The following is a 15,330-nucleotide window of genomic DNA, read 5'->3' as shown; positions in this document are numbered from 1 at the left end:
TCTCTCCCTCTCTCCCTCTTACTTTTTTCTCAGGTGGTTCACTTCATTCTCACATTCTTTCTCTGTGTTGGGAAAAAAATGTCCTCTGGCAACTCGGACATACATCATGTATCATTCCTAGAGCTCGTGATTCCAGAAGGAAAAACAAAAAGGTTCGCTCTACCTATACATCAATTTCATTTCTCAGAAGGCTCTAATTGGCTCTGTTTTCCAGACATTTCTCTGTCCAGATGTGAGTCACTCAGATTGAACAGCCCTTGTAGGGAGGTGGAACAAGGTTAACCTAACAAGGTTAATGTCAATGGCAGAAGGTGAAAGAATTTCAAAGCAGGCAAAAATGTAACAGGGATCCAAACAATCACTACAAATGTCTAAATCGCTTAGCATAATGACATGTTACAGGCTTCTGTCAAATATGTTTGTCCATCAACATGTGTAGTCCATCAACATGTAGGCAACATTAAGTTATTTAGCCCAGATATGTTTTATATACAGCATTGTAACTACAAAACATCTGTAACAGCAAATCTCAACCCTGAGTATCATGGAGATTTATTACATTTTATTAACATTTTCCATGATTATTTACTATGTGGCATGCATCAGGAAAGTCAGCATTTGGACTCATTTAAAAATTTGACGTTTTCAAAATTACTTAGCTTTATTAGAAATGAGAGTTTGGTACAGAAGTGATGGTGATGTAATGTCCAGTGTCTGTCCTCATCCACCATATGGGTAGGCCCCCGTGTTACAGCAAATCTTATGTCCTTTCCACTTTTACCCCTGATATTAAGGAGCATTATATTTATGGTTCTTGAAAATGTTTTATTTTGGTTTGAGAATTAATTTCTTCCCTTTCTACTATCTTTTACTATATGTATATACACACATATGTATAGAATAGTATCTATTATATGATTTTATATGATTAGGATATCAGATCCTTATCCTTCTCAGCCCTGTTGTTTATCATGATATGACCTACACAGTTTTAAACATTTTACTATCTAGAACTATTTAGAGATCTTCCTCGATGAGAAAAAGATTAATTTGCTATAAATAATGATTCTAATACAAAACATTCTGCTGGGGTTTTTTTTGTGATGCAGATGAGCAATGCTATAAATATAATTTAGAGAGTTTGAAAATTGATTTTAACATCACAATTCTTCTTCCTAATTAATCAAATTACAAAATTATGCTGTGGTTTCCAGTATATTAAAATAAGTTATCATACTGGAACATCTGTTTATGCTCCTATTATGCATATGTGTTTCTAATTGTCTGAAGTATAGATTGCCATAAATAATATTTGTTATTTAGTATGTGGAAGTATGATACCTACTTCCTCCCACAATGCTTATTTATTTCCCACGAAATAAATCTTTTAGATTGTATTTTATCATATCTTTATCAAGATGGAGGAAAAAAGACTAGGATTTTAGTTAAGCCTTGCTGATTGGTCAAGAAAAGTGATGGTTGTCATCGGCAGCCTTTCCAGACACTGTGCGATGGCTCCAGACAGTCAGCTGGTACTATCGCTTTGTCTTAACTATAAATCACTGTCTCGTAATGGCCAAGGCTGACACCTTGACATTTTCAAGAAGAGTAAAAAACCTGATTTGAATGGAAATCAATTTCATTTCACAAATCTTGGGTAACTACACCAAGCCTTTTCTTGTGTCTTCTTGAAACTTATTTGGTATTTGCATGGTCATCAGAGGATTATTGGAGTGTTATCCTATAACTTTTTTCAGCTATAAAACCATATTCTTACTTCCTTCTTCAATCTCAATGTGGAAAAATTGATTTTAAAATTTTATATGAGAATAAACCACCAATAAGCCAGATTTTATTTTAAACATGATGTGCTGATAGCTTGAAAATATGGCAATAGCAGTGACTGCTATTTCATTTCACAAAATTTTTGCAAAGTGTTCTCTGATTTAAAATTCCGAACCATACACATGCATATTGAACTTAACTTTTGATTATCTAATAATACCTAATGCCAATTATGGAGTGATTTTAAACTTCAAGTAGGTCTCAAGCCTAGAATCTCCTGAAAGGTATTTTCTTTTATATTCTTGCACATAAAAACCAGGTTTAGTATTCTAGAGTCAATGAGGAATAGCATGTATTTAATTTTGTCAGATAGGACAAAAATTAACTCCACCTCCAGTTTTTTGACCATTCAATCCACGTGGCATAGAAATAACTCCATGCTTGACAGTGTTAAAACTTCTTTTTAGGTATTTTAGGAGCTTGACATTGAATATTTAAAAAAATTAACCTACTCTGTTAGGTCTTCCACCTTTAGGAAAACACTATAGTTTCTTTAAAAAAAAATAGAGTGGAAGAAAATTCTATTTCCTTAGTATTTTTGCTTGCTTCCTTTACCAAAGTGTTCTAAACTCAGAGAAGCCTTAGATCTTCTCAACATAATTATTTTTGGAGAATTTGGGCATCACCTTCTCTGTCTTGTCAAGTATGGAAAGATTATCACAATGCCTGGCAATGATTTCATTTTTATTATCTTTGTTATTAGTCTTCAACTGTGTCCCAAATTTCACTTCTAAACAGGAATATGCTTTAATTGATAAATTCATTTTTTTAAAGTACCCCATGAATGAGTGGAGTTATCAGTTACAAACAGGAGACTTCTAACCCTTAAATCTTTTTATGTACTCTTGTACTCATCCATTCATTCATTCATAATCTATACAAAACCTGACATTATGTTAGATATGTCAGAAATACAAAATGATATTAGAATTCTTTCTTCATGGAATATGATGTTCTCATGAGAAAATAGAGGAAGTAAAAAGAAGTTATCAAGTTCAAATATGACAGAAAGAACATATAAACACAACGTTTTGGGATTCTAGAGCAAGTATTTACCTGGGTGGTTGAGAATCAAGGAAAAATTCCCTAGAGGAGGCTGAATTCAGCTAGTCTGTGATAGTAGATGAGAAGGGTTTCTAGAGAATGTCAGAAGGGCTGGGTTTTGGGTGGAGTATGAAGTGTATACAGATGTGCAGGAACTGGAAAGATGAACTGTTTGGCATTCAATATTCTTGGAAGATTGGGTGCATATTATAAAATCCCTATTGAACTGAGATCAGCTTAAGGAGGCTCTACAGTGTTCATAGGGGCTCTTCTGATAATTGTGTGGTTTAACAGTGTGATTGGCACTGAGAACACTTTAAAGAGTTTTGGGCTGATGCAAAAATGTAAGATGCAAGATTACTCTGGAGTCATTATAACGTAAGACCTCAACCTAGAGGGACATACCAGAACTACTCAACAAGGCATATAGAGACACACCACTGTCTCTACCTTGTAAATTCAAACTTAGTAAGTATGGAGTAAAGCCCATGCATTTTGTAAAAACTCTTAGATGATTAACTGACACTCCATTAAGAAAGAGGTAGAGCATGTTGAAATGAGATGATATCAAGGATAATTAGGCACAGAAAGAAACAAAGAAAAGGAGACCTAAATCATAAGTTCCGAACCCGAAGTCCACATACCCCTAACCTTTTAAGATTTCATGTTCCCATGAAAGTACATGAAATATACTGTCATGAGTAGATATTTATTTTTCTGGAGAAAATGATCTAGTAGTATTTATAAGATTCCCAGTGAAGGCTAAAACCACCCCCAAATTAAGAACCACTAGGGATAGTTAATGTGAAAAGGAGGAAGTAAATGTGAGAAATATCACAACTGTATAATTAAGAGAATTTAATGACTGAGTAGATTGCGTGGGGAGGTTACAAACTGTGGCAAGAAAAAAAGGAGATGACACTAATTTTTTTTTTTTTACCTTTTGACACTAGAAGAACGAGAATCATAATCTTTTGGGGAACCAGCATCAGATCCCCCTCGGCTCCTATTTCAGGTAATAGAACTTTGATATCAGGCATGTTGGATTCATGATATGAATGTGACACCAGAAGGAGATGTCACATGAGGAATGGAAAATTCGAAGGTGATTACATATCTTGAAAATCATTTTCATGGAAATCTAACTGAATGCTTCGAAGTCAGGGACCTAGGGTTCTTCTACCTTATTTCTCTCTTTGAATGACTTCCATGCCCCAGGTAATCTCAAGATGTTCATTGGAGCTCAGCCATGTCGTTTACTTCCATTCAGTAAGAAGAAGAGAAAACTAAGGACATGACACTTTTTTTTAAAGAAAATTTCTGGAATTGTTGCACCCTTCCAATACAGCCTTATATCCTAGTTACCAGGTACACAAAGCTTTTGGGGAGTGGGTGCATAGAGTTTATTCTGGATAGTTGAGCACCCAGCAAAAAAAAAAAAAAAAAAGAGAGAGAAAGAATCGATATTGCAGAAAAACAAGCAATCTCTTGTCAAGGTGAACATAAAGAGTTTTAAAGCACTCAACAATTAAACAAAACCATAAAATAGAGAAATTTTATCTGAACCTTCAGTCTAAATAATGTATTTTGACTGGAAAGAAATAGACATTTCTTTATAACATCTTTTTATGAAAACATATCACTCCTATCCTCAAGTGATTTATATCCTGAAAATACTGGAGTTCTTCTATGTGTAACCGGAAAAGTAGTATGACTGCTTACAAATGAAATTAAATCTACTAGTCTAATGTTGTTAAACCTACTAGTCTCAAACCATCTTAAGCCAATTTAAGATATTTTCACATTATTCTACAGAAAACTATTCATTTACAAAATAATTAAGCCCTTCTTCACAATGGTATCAAGTGTTCATTTTATAAAATTAGAAATTTCGGACAAATAGAAAACCAAAAAAAATATTAATCACATCACTCAGAAAATCACTTCTGTTACATAGTATATACTCATGTCTTCTCTCTCTCTCCCTCTCTGTCTCACTCACACACATACATATACTCAATATTTTCAGAATTATTTGTAACTTTTTAAGTTACAAATGAACACTTTCTTATATATGATCATTTTGGCATATGCTCATTATGTTATTGTGTGAGTAAAATATAATTTAACTAGTCTATATATAGGTGTAAATTGAGTTTCTTGCCATCGTTTTTTTCTTAATATAAACAATTCTGATGACAAATGCACTTTTATAAAATTATGTATAATGATTCCCTTGGGATAATAATTGGGACAGATGATAATGGCTTGAATAAAGGTGAAGACAGTAGAAATGGAGAGACAAGGAGGGATTGGAGAAATATTTAGAAGACAGGATTGATAGAGCCACATGATTAGGTGCTTAGTGGAAAAAATATCTGAAAAATTTCAACTAAGGTTATTATTTCCTGAAATTATGCTCTTTGTTTTATTTTTCTGTATTCATGATCAGTGGCATCTATTCCTTCAGTGGGAGGACAGACACAATCAAGAACAGAGTCAATAGGAGATTTAAAATGTCTAGTAGATCATTTTTTTAAACTTATAACAAGTACAGTTAGCTCAAAGCAAACTGTTCTGATCTTGAAGAGCTAGGCTCTTGAGAGGGTAGTGGTTTTATTTTTAATTCCTAAAGGGCAAAACCAGAAATAATAACCCAATGCTAGACACCTAGATCATAGAACTTATAAAATTTAACCATAAAGTAAAGAACAGTTCAGAACATGAGCTAGAGGTAGCTGCGCATCACACAGGACAGATTGCAATTTTCTAGATTGTGGGCAGTGAGGCATCTGGAGTGGAAGAGGGAGGGGGAAAAATTAGATACAGACAAGGAATATCACCTACTCTGCTCCTTTTGTTGCAACTTCTGGGAGAAGGATGTGGGTAACAGATTCCTGTTAGGTGAGTATGAAGCGATAAAGGCCAACAGGGGTTGCGATTCCTGCTCATCTAGAACCTGGAGGGGAGGCAGCTTTGTAGATGCCTGTAAGAACATCAAGGGGAGAACTAGAGAGCATCTGAACTAGTACCCTTCCCCTCCGACCTTCAACCGATCACCCTCCCCCCAAGAAAGCACTTCAGCAGAGCATGGAAGAGATCTGGAAAAGTTTCCTTATCTTCAATCGCCATCAAGGAGATAGCTGGGAAAAGGCGGAGGATGCTTTGGAGTTTCGGAGGCTCCACATCACCACCTAGAACCAAGGGTAGGGGTTTAATCAGGAAGACAGTTTTTTTTCTCCTTTTATCTTGGTCTGTAGCAGACACACCTATTTATTCAGTCAGGCAACACATTGAGTACCTTCCATATGGCAAGATAATTTTAATCTGTAAATATCACTTTCATTTGTAAACTTGGTTTCAGCTACAATTTATTGTATTTGTTTAATGTTAATTGAACATATCAATGTCTTTTTACTGGATGGAGCGTATGTTTCACACAATTCTTATTTCTGGGTGGATGTTAGAAGTACAATTAGAAATAAACAAAAGTACACACACAAACACACCTACCCACAAAAATATAGCAAAGATTGATTATGATAAAGAAAATGTAATGGAAGGATTCAGAAAGATTATGCTATGTAAAATCATGTCACAGCTCTTCAAAATTATTGACTAAAAGAACATCGTGAGAAAAACAGTATTTTTTTTGTTGTTTAGTGCTTAAAATACCTTTTCTTGGAATTCAAATGGAACAGAGAATCCAGTGAAATCTGGTGCTTTGCATCATTATTAAGCTTATATCTGCAAATTAATCATGTGTGATAAGGCTAAAATGTAAAAGCATTTGAATCGATAGCTTTTTCAGATGCTTTTCTGATAAAATTGTTTCATTTTCTTTTCTAATTAATTCATGTAAGTGGAAAGATTAAGGAAAAAAAAAACCTCATTTATGTTAGGAGTAACAGAAACCAGTGTATTGGGCTCTATTGTTTGCATCTTTGCAACCAATAAGACCCTTTTAATAATCAGATCTCAGAAACATCTGTCTTAGAAAGAGGTGTACTTTCTGGCTTCCATTTACTTGAATCAAGTTAGGGTCATGAGCAGAGGTTAGGTTACTTCTACCTGGAAATGAATCAGAAAATTTATTCTGCCCTTTGATGTTGCTTTTCTGTTCCTTATGCCCCTCCCCAACCCCTTTTAGTTTCTTAAAATCCTAAAACTCCCTTTCATGTATCATGGTTATTTAAAGGAATTTGAAGTTGTGGATTTCTATATTTGCATACTTATGTACTGAAAACAATAGGGTAGGGTAAAATGTTTTTTAAAAATGTAACTTCTTAAAGAAAATTCACAGATACCATAAGTAACTAATATGTTGGCAAATTTCAGGCTAAGGTTTTACTGATATTTCTGTTAGAAGAAACCTAGGTTCCATTTTCTGTTTTCTCATTTGCATTACTGCAGTTATTCATGCATATGAAAAGGATATTATTCATCTCCATATTCCTTAATCTCCATATCCCTTCCTCTCTATATTCCAAACCCAATGTGTTTATGAGTTATACATAAGAAACACTGCTATAGCCATATATTTATACATATATCTGTGTGATTCGAATTTGGTATTAAAACTGGATAGCAAGCCCCAATGATAACATTAAGTGCTAGATGTGTCTTATTACATCATTAGTGGCATATCAAAATTGTCAGGTATCTTCAAATCCAATAATTGTAACTGAAAAGCTTTAACATGATTTGTCTTCATTGGAAAAAACTGAAAGAGAGAGAGAGAGAAATGTACTTCTGAATTCTCCTCTAAAGGCATATTACATATGGAAAGCTCTAGTTTCTTTTGCAAATATTTTAGGGAGATACCTTTTTTACTGCATTCATGGTAACTGGCTATCGAAGTTTTTATGTGCATAAGCCATATCATCCCCTAAATTCAGAAATCCAGTGCTTTCCCAGAAAGAATTACAAAGTTTAATGGGCAAGAAGAAAAATGACCACGTAGCCCAGCTTATCTCCCTCTAATGTTTGATTTTTCTCAACTCTGTATTCCAAGAACTTATTTCACTTGAAAGTTTAGGCAGAGTTCACCAAGAAAAATTATTCTCCCCTCCTCTTCAGTTCTAATCCTGCCCCTTAGAAAAGCAAATGTTATTGCTTAATTCCCAAAAGTTTTCTCTCAAAAATATCTCAGCATTTGGGGATAAGAGGAAAATGAGGTGACAATGAATTTTATGGACACATAACTCATTCGTTACAATAATCAGGTATCAAAAATCCCCACCCTTTGTGTCTTGTTTTATCTGTATTTAAGGATGACATGGAAGAGGAGAAATAGAAAGCTTATGTTTTTCTCCTTAAAATTAATTCCCAGTTAGCCATTTGCTAGTGGATTATATTTAAGCCCAGAAGACATTATAATTTCATTTTTCTTTTCAGGGGTTGTAACAGATAATACAGTGACTAGACAATGGTAGGCATGTATAGAATAACCTGGTTTTCTAGACAGACCCACTTGTCCAAGATCAAACGGCTACAGCACATTTAGGGTTACAGTTTCCTTCCTTTCCTCCTTATTCTCAACCGCAGTGGAGCCTTTTCCAACGTTGCCATGGTAACACTATATCTGGCTGCTAGCTCTGTCGTAAGTTATTGAACTGAGACTGGCTTTTGGTTTAGCAGATAATTAGGTTCTGTCTCACAGGTTCATTTTCCTGTGACTGGGACGTGAATATGACCTACAGCTGGCCTCAATTTCAGTGTCACAGACAAAACTTTAACCCTTCCTGAGCTCCTAAGCCTTGCTTATAAGGTGGAAGTCCAGTGCGGCTCACTCACACCTTGGAGAGGATTCCCAAGTTATTTCATTTTTCATCTTCGTTATAACACTGAGGACACTATGGTCAAGGTTGTGCACTTGGGGCATTTTCAAAATTAAAAATATGTCAACAATATGGTATGTATATTATATATTTTATATGTAATACGTAATAGTATTATTTCCCTGCTTCTTTAATAACTTTTCAGTTACATTAAAGTGTCTTGTATTACAATTTGGATTCTACAGTATTTAGATTTCAAAAACCCCATTCTCAGGAATATCAGCTCGGTATACTTATTCTCAGCTTTGAGAAATGTCTGCCAGTTGACTCATGCCCCTCCCTTTCCTTTTCATAAATGCTAGATTTTAGCTGATATCAAAAGGATTCCTTTCCATCTAGGTTCTTTTGGAGTCACTGGTAGGTCCATATTATAGAGAACAATGTCACCACTCTACTAAAATGCCCAAATGTTCACTCAGCGCTTGAATCTTGCTGGTTTGGAAAAAAAAAAAAAACAGCAAAGATCTGCTCTTTGTTTGGGACAAAGAAAAAAAGCATAACTTTTGAAACAGATATTGAATTCACAATACCCGTGGCAACACAGAGAGCTGTGGGGTTAATATGAGAGGATATGTCTTTTGATGTCAAACAATACAAAAGATGAAGGGAATCTGTGAAAATTTTATTGTATTTCACCTAAAACCTTACTATGAAAGGATAAGAAAGGAAGAAGGGAGAGTTGAGACCACCATAATGAAAACATGAATTAAAGAAATTCCATAGCTTAATTGGCTGGAAAATCACATATCTATGTCAATAGAAATAGGGCAGATTTGTAAAAGGAAAGTCTTAGAAGATTCAATAGTTGTACATTGGGACTAGAATGTGTGTGTGTGTGCGCGTGCGCACGCGTGTGCACACGCATGCATGTGGATAGCACATAGACTATATTCTATTTTCATTCTCAAGCTCTAGAGAAAAACATCTTAAATGGCCACAGCCTCACACAGTCCTGAGTTAAAGCAGCCAGAGGGCCCAGAGGCGTCCCGTGAATGCAGAACACTTACTGGAAGGATTATGGTCAGAGTTGGGGGAGTTTTATTAAGAAAGAGAGAACTCAGATGTGAGGAACCCAGTTGTTGCTGGTTATCCAGTTAACTAAGCTGCTTTTAACCTCTGATCTCTCCATGGAAATCTTTGGTAAAAGGCAAAAAAAGATTTGTGCAATCTGAAGAAAAACCAGAGCATTTTTAACCTCTAATCTCAAGTACATAGCACCTCTTCTCTTATTAATGAGCAATGTGTTTGTTGAATGAATATACGAATTCTTCCCTACTCTCTCTTCTATGTAATAAGAACTAAATTAGCACAGTTATAAAGAAAATTTAGGAAGTCTAAAAACATTTAAATCCAAAATCCTTTAACTGTCTTCTCAAGGTTCCCAGCACCCCGAAAGTCCTATACATGCACGTCATCTCTTGCCAGCATTTTTGAGAGAACCACATAACTAGTCTTCTCTCCTCTTACTACACACTATAGTCTTTACTGGGGACAGGAGATTGGGCACTAATCTAAAATGCAAATCACCTAAAGTCACCACTCTCCTCATCACTTCCCCAGTGGATTTCCACGTAATTAGAATAACAGAATCCTTACTGTGCTTATAAATCCATATGACCTTGCCCCTGCCTACCTTGCTGACATCATCAGCCCCCTCTTTACACTGTCCACGTTGCCTTCCTCAGCCAGCAGAGCACATGCCCACTGGAGAGCCTTTGCTGTTCCCTCTGCCAGGAATGCATGGCTCACACCTTGACTTTATCTGTTCTTGCAACTGGCTCTCTATTGGGTAATTTACTAATTTCGGTAGTAAATTATCCCATCCTGACCATTTAAAACTACCAATATGTTGTCACTTAATGTGGATGGGAAAGATGGACATGATAGTATCCTGAATCAGTATGGGCTGACTCCAGCCCACAGCCAACAAGTATTTAAAAGCTGTATTAACTTTGATCACTGACATTGCAAAGTCTCGAGGAAAGAGGGGTGGTCTTGAAGGGTGCAACTGACTGGATGATCTCTTGAAATGTCAAAAATAATGAAAAGTATACAAACGTAATGCTGAAGATAAAGCCCTTAGCTCAGTGTCTGGTTAAAATACATACTCCGTTAAACAGTAGCTATTACCTTCTTAGTTTGTTATTATCAGCACTAAACTTAAATGTTTAGCTACAAATTCAATTCAATGTCTTTGTGTTAATAAGGCCCTTAACATTGAAGCAACAAAGATAAAGGAATTTTATGTAGCTATTCATAACTCTGCCTGGCTCAAGGTTAAGATAACAACGGCATACACCAATCAGAATAAAAGATGTGTCCCCTTGACTGTAGCTCTTTATAACACTTCACAAGAGTCAAGTTGTGTTGCTTTCATTCAATGTTAAACAGAATACATTTTAAGAGCATAGTTCAATTATTGATTGAATGGTGGGTTCAATTTAACTATAATCCAATTACACTCCAACAAGTTCGAGACCAGGGATGAGCCAACAAAAAGGTAAAGGTTTCACTCAAGTTTCAAGGCAGATGGATTGAATTAATAACATGGATGCCTTATTATTTGGCCACAAACAGTACAGTTCAGTCCCAGTTGGACAAAACTAGTGAAATAACAGGCAAATATTGGCAATGGTTTGAGTAACTAGGCACCAAAATGCACATCAGTCTGAAAGAAATTAGTGAAAGAAAAATATGAACCTTGAAAGAGATTAATACACAGTTTAGGTATAAATAATCTATATTAGAAGAAAAAGCTAATATCTGTTGTTTTAAAACTATAGAAGTACTTTTTTATCATTTACCCTTCAGTCTCTTCCACTCGTTTCTTTCAATATATAAAGTTTTCTGTACTTCTGTAAAAGGTTCAACTTAGTGTTTGGTCTGTGAAATGAGGTAAGAAGGAGACTATTCCTTTTACCCTTATAACTAATCTTGATCTTTTTCTCTATGCTCCTAGTAGCGCATAATTCAAATATATTGGTTTTGTAGCAGTGATCCTGCTCTGCTTCTTAAGGGCCATCTTTCTTAGAAGGCACATTTTCACAGTGGATTCCGTCTGCTCAAACCCTGGTCAGAAGCACCCCCAACCCCCAAATATCACTCAATGAGATGAATTTTCTATTTTAGTGAATTCGTCCAGATGTATTTTTGCTACTTTTTCTTTTCGTTTTCTGCCTATATTAATATGAATGAAAATATATTTTAGATAATCAGATTTCTTTTTAAAAACCATTATGAAAAATTCCAAATATATTCCAAAAATTGGCATCATCACATTTAAAGTTTCAACTATTCAACTTTGTGTGTGTGTGTGTGTGTGAGGAGAGGGAGAATTGACATCTTTTTTCCCAGTTATATTGAGATGTAGTTGACATATAACATTGTGTAATATATTATGAAATGATTACCGCAATAAGATTAGTTAATATTCATCACCTTTTTTTGATGGTGAGAACGTTTAAGCTCTAATCTCTTAGCAGCTTTCAGTTATACAATACAGTATTGTTAACTGCAGTCACCATGCTGTACATTAGGTCCCCTGAACTTATTCATCTTGTAACTGGCACTTTGTACCCTTTGACCACCATCACTCATTCCCCAGCCCTAGCAGCATTTCCTAGCTGTGTCATTTTTTATAGTTAATTTGCTCAAATTAAGATTCAAACATAGGCCACATATTTCTAAAGTCTCTTTCAAGCTATAGATTTTCTCCTCTTTTAGTTCTTTGTCATTTATTTTTCGATGAAACTGAGTCAGTTTTTTTTTAGTGCCTTTGCTGATTGCATCCCTGCAGCGTCATTAGCGATGTTCTCTACTGATATTTCTTATAAACAGAGAACTAGACTGAAGGTTCTCTTCTTTTTTTTTGTTTGAGCAAGGTTCATTCATAAATGGTATCATGTACCTCCCACTAGGAATCACATAGAAAATCTAGCTTCATTGTGGTTGAGTGGGGGAAGATCTGTGATTTTATAATTACAGTTGACCCTTGAACAACGTGGAGTTTGAGGGTGCTGAGCCCTACACAGTTGAAAATTCATATGTAACTTTTGACTCACTAAAACCTTAACTAGAGCTATTCCTCAGTATCCATGGATGATTCGTTTCAGGACCCCCATGGATACCAAACTCCGAAGACGCTCAAGTCCATTATACGATATGGCATAGAACAGTGCAAGCAGTCAGCCCTCCACATTGTTATATTCCCAGTTGTGGATTGAAAATGCTGTTTTCTATCTGCAGTTTGTTGAGTCTGAGATGCAGAACCCCAAACCCAAGGATACATAGGGCCAACTCTATATTTATTGAAAAAAATGTACATATAAGTGGACTTATGCATTTCAGACCTGTGGTTCAAGGGTCAATTGCATATATTATGGCTACATCATCTGGTAATCAACTATTTCAAACCTGTGTTAGAATTTAATATGCCATTATTTCATAATATTTCAAAAGAACCACCTTAGTCCTCAGTGATTCTACCAGCTGAGCAAGTTCGAGCACCATTATTCTAGTGAATGTCAAACTCCAGATTATTTCTCTCATACTGAAATTGAATTAAATTGTGGAGAAATTCCTGGAGAAGTAGCTTTGAACAAACATAAGGTTCTATAGAGACCTTCTCCAATCTAAAATAATCCTAGTTTTTTCTCAGGGGAAAAAAAAATGAGTAATGTTGTATTAGTAAAATTGTGTTGTGGTGACTTTTAACCTTATAAGAACTTTAGAGAAAATCAATATGCACTAGATAATAGGGACAACTGAAAGTATCAGAACTGTCTTGTGGTGAAGTGTGTGAACCATTCCGGTCTGCTCCAAGGAATTGGTGCATCTCTGTCACTATTCTCAGATGCAGAGTCGAGATAATATAAATGCATGATATGAAATGTCAATTGTCTTTTAAAATCAGAAGTATGTGTATATTCTTGGGAATGGAAATACAAGTATGTGATTGTTCATGAACTATCAGAAATTTATGGCTTTATAAATGGTCACCTCTATCGTTGTCCTTTTGATTCTTATTTGTAAGAAATTGAAAAATTAAAGATTTTTAATTTATAGTTAGCTCATTTTGACAAAACTCTAATCTCATATTCCTCAGCAGATATAAAGAGGATATATCTTTCTGCTATATATATTTATTGGAGATAAATTGTAGTTAGTTTTCAATTTATATATATATATAGATGCTTTTAGTTTAAATCTATGGTATCACGTGTAAAAATACTCCAATTATTCAATAATACATCACTAAAATTAGACCCATATCCTATTTTGAAACTGTTGGAAGATATCTTACTTAGACTCTGAGAACTCTTCAAGTTCTCAGGTTCCCTGAATCTCTTTTTATTCTACATGAGGAATCGGAGAACTTTTTCAGGAAGTTACATAAATCTACTACATGAAATGTGGGAGTCTATGACCCACTTCTTATACTTCTATTCTTCCTACTCCTTTTGCCCTCTAAGTTAACATATAGACATATTGCTTTGTTATATCATTGTTATGAATATTTTTAAAGAATTTTGTTTTAATTAAGCTCCTTAATCTAATACATGATTTTAAAATTATTATTTAATATAAGATCTTGTCACAGTTAGGAACTTGAAGCAGGCTGAACCTTTAGAGCAAAGTGATGAGATTATTGTGAAAATAGACAAGGATAGCTCAAGGCAACCCCAACCTAATAATCTCTACAGAACAATAGCAATAAAATACTCTGTGCAATGTTGGACCAGGGATTATTGCACTTGTTATATGGTGGGATTCTTATTATTTTATTTCATATTTCATAACATGTCAGGTCATTGACAATAACTCTTGAGTATGATACTTTGTATTGTTTGCTTTAAGAATGTTTTGTGCTGATTAGAATATTATCAGAAATGTGTGAAATGCAACTTATACTAAGGAACAGATTAGTTTTTACTGGTTCAATAAAACCCATACTCTGAGAGTTTTACTCAAGAACTTAAAATTTGGTTGAGTATAAAGAAATGGCAATTACTCAGGACATCTCAGAAGGTGTTTTTCATGGGCTGTGGATGTGACAACATTTAGTGATATATTATAGTGTAAAAAAAAAAAAAGTATCATGAAATACATTAAATACACTTTGCATTAAAGTGTTGTTAAGTGTGTAGTTTATGTTCTTGTGTGACAGTTTTAGATTTTGTTTATATCCATTTATATTTATTTGAAAAGGCTTTTCTGTAATTCGATTTATAATGAAATAACAGTTCTTATGGTAAATCATTAAAATTCTGTTTTGGTGATAGAATAGTTTTTCAGAGAAGGTATGCTTTCTATTAACATTTGAAAGTAATTCCTTATTTTTTCTGTAATGACAAAAACTTATATGGGAAGATTTGAGCCAGCACTGCATAAATTTAAATGTTCTCTCCTAAAGCACTCTTTTTTTTGTGCATGTGTGGTATTTTTAAGCAAAACAAAACTAAATCTTTGTACAAGCCAAATTAAAGAACTTGCTTTATTAAACATTTAATCTTGGCTTTATTAGTTGCTATTTTTAAGAAATAGAGACCATACAATTGCAGAATCTTAGCATTTCAGATATCTTAAAATCACCCACCCTCTC

The 15,330-nt window shown here is 34.6% G+C and overlaps 1 non-coding gene across 1 annotated transcript; it reads right to left on the bottom strand.

Moving 5' to 3' along the window:
- Window positions 1-9,798: 9,798 nt before the first annotated feature.
- LOC118602297 lies at window positions 9,799-9,917 on the bottom strand. Its single transcript, XR_004950647.1, has one exon. It is a non-coding gene; the product is annotated as a U5 spliceosomal RNA (small nuclear RNA).
- Between the last annotated feature and the right edge of the window lie 5,413 nt (window positions 9,918-15,330).

This window comes from Rousettus aegyptiacus, unplaced genomic scaffold (genome assembly GCF_014176215.1).
Source record: "Rousettus aegyptiacus isolate mRouAeg1 unplaced genomic scaffold, mRouAeg1.p scaffold_m13_p_4, whole genome shotgun sequence".
In the NCBI taxonomy this organism is placed as follows: Eukaryota; Metazoa; Chordata; class Mammalia; order Chiroptera; family Pteropodidae; genus Rousettus; species Rousettus aegyptiacus.
The sequence above is the reverse complement of the archived record's forward strand: the minus strand, read 5'-3'. Positions and strand labels throughout refer to the sequence as shown.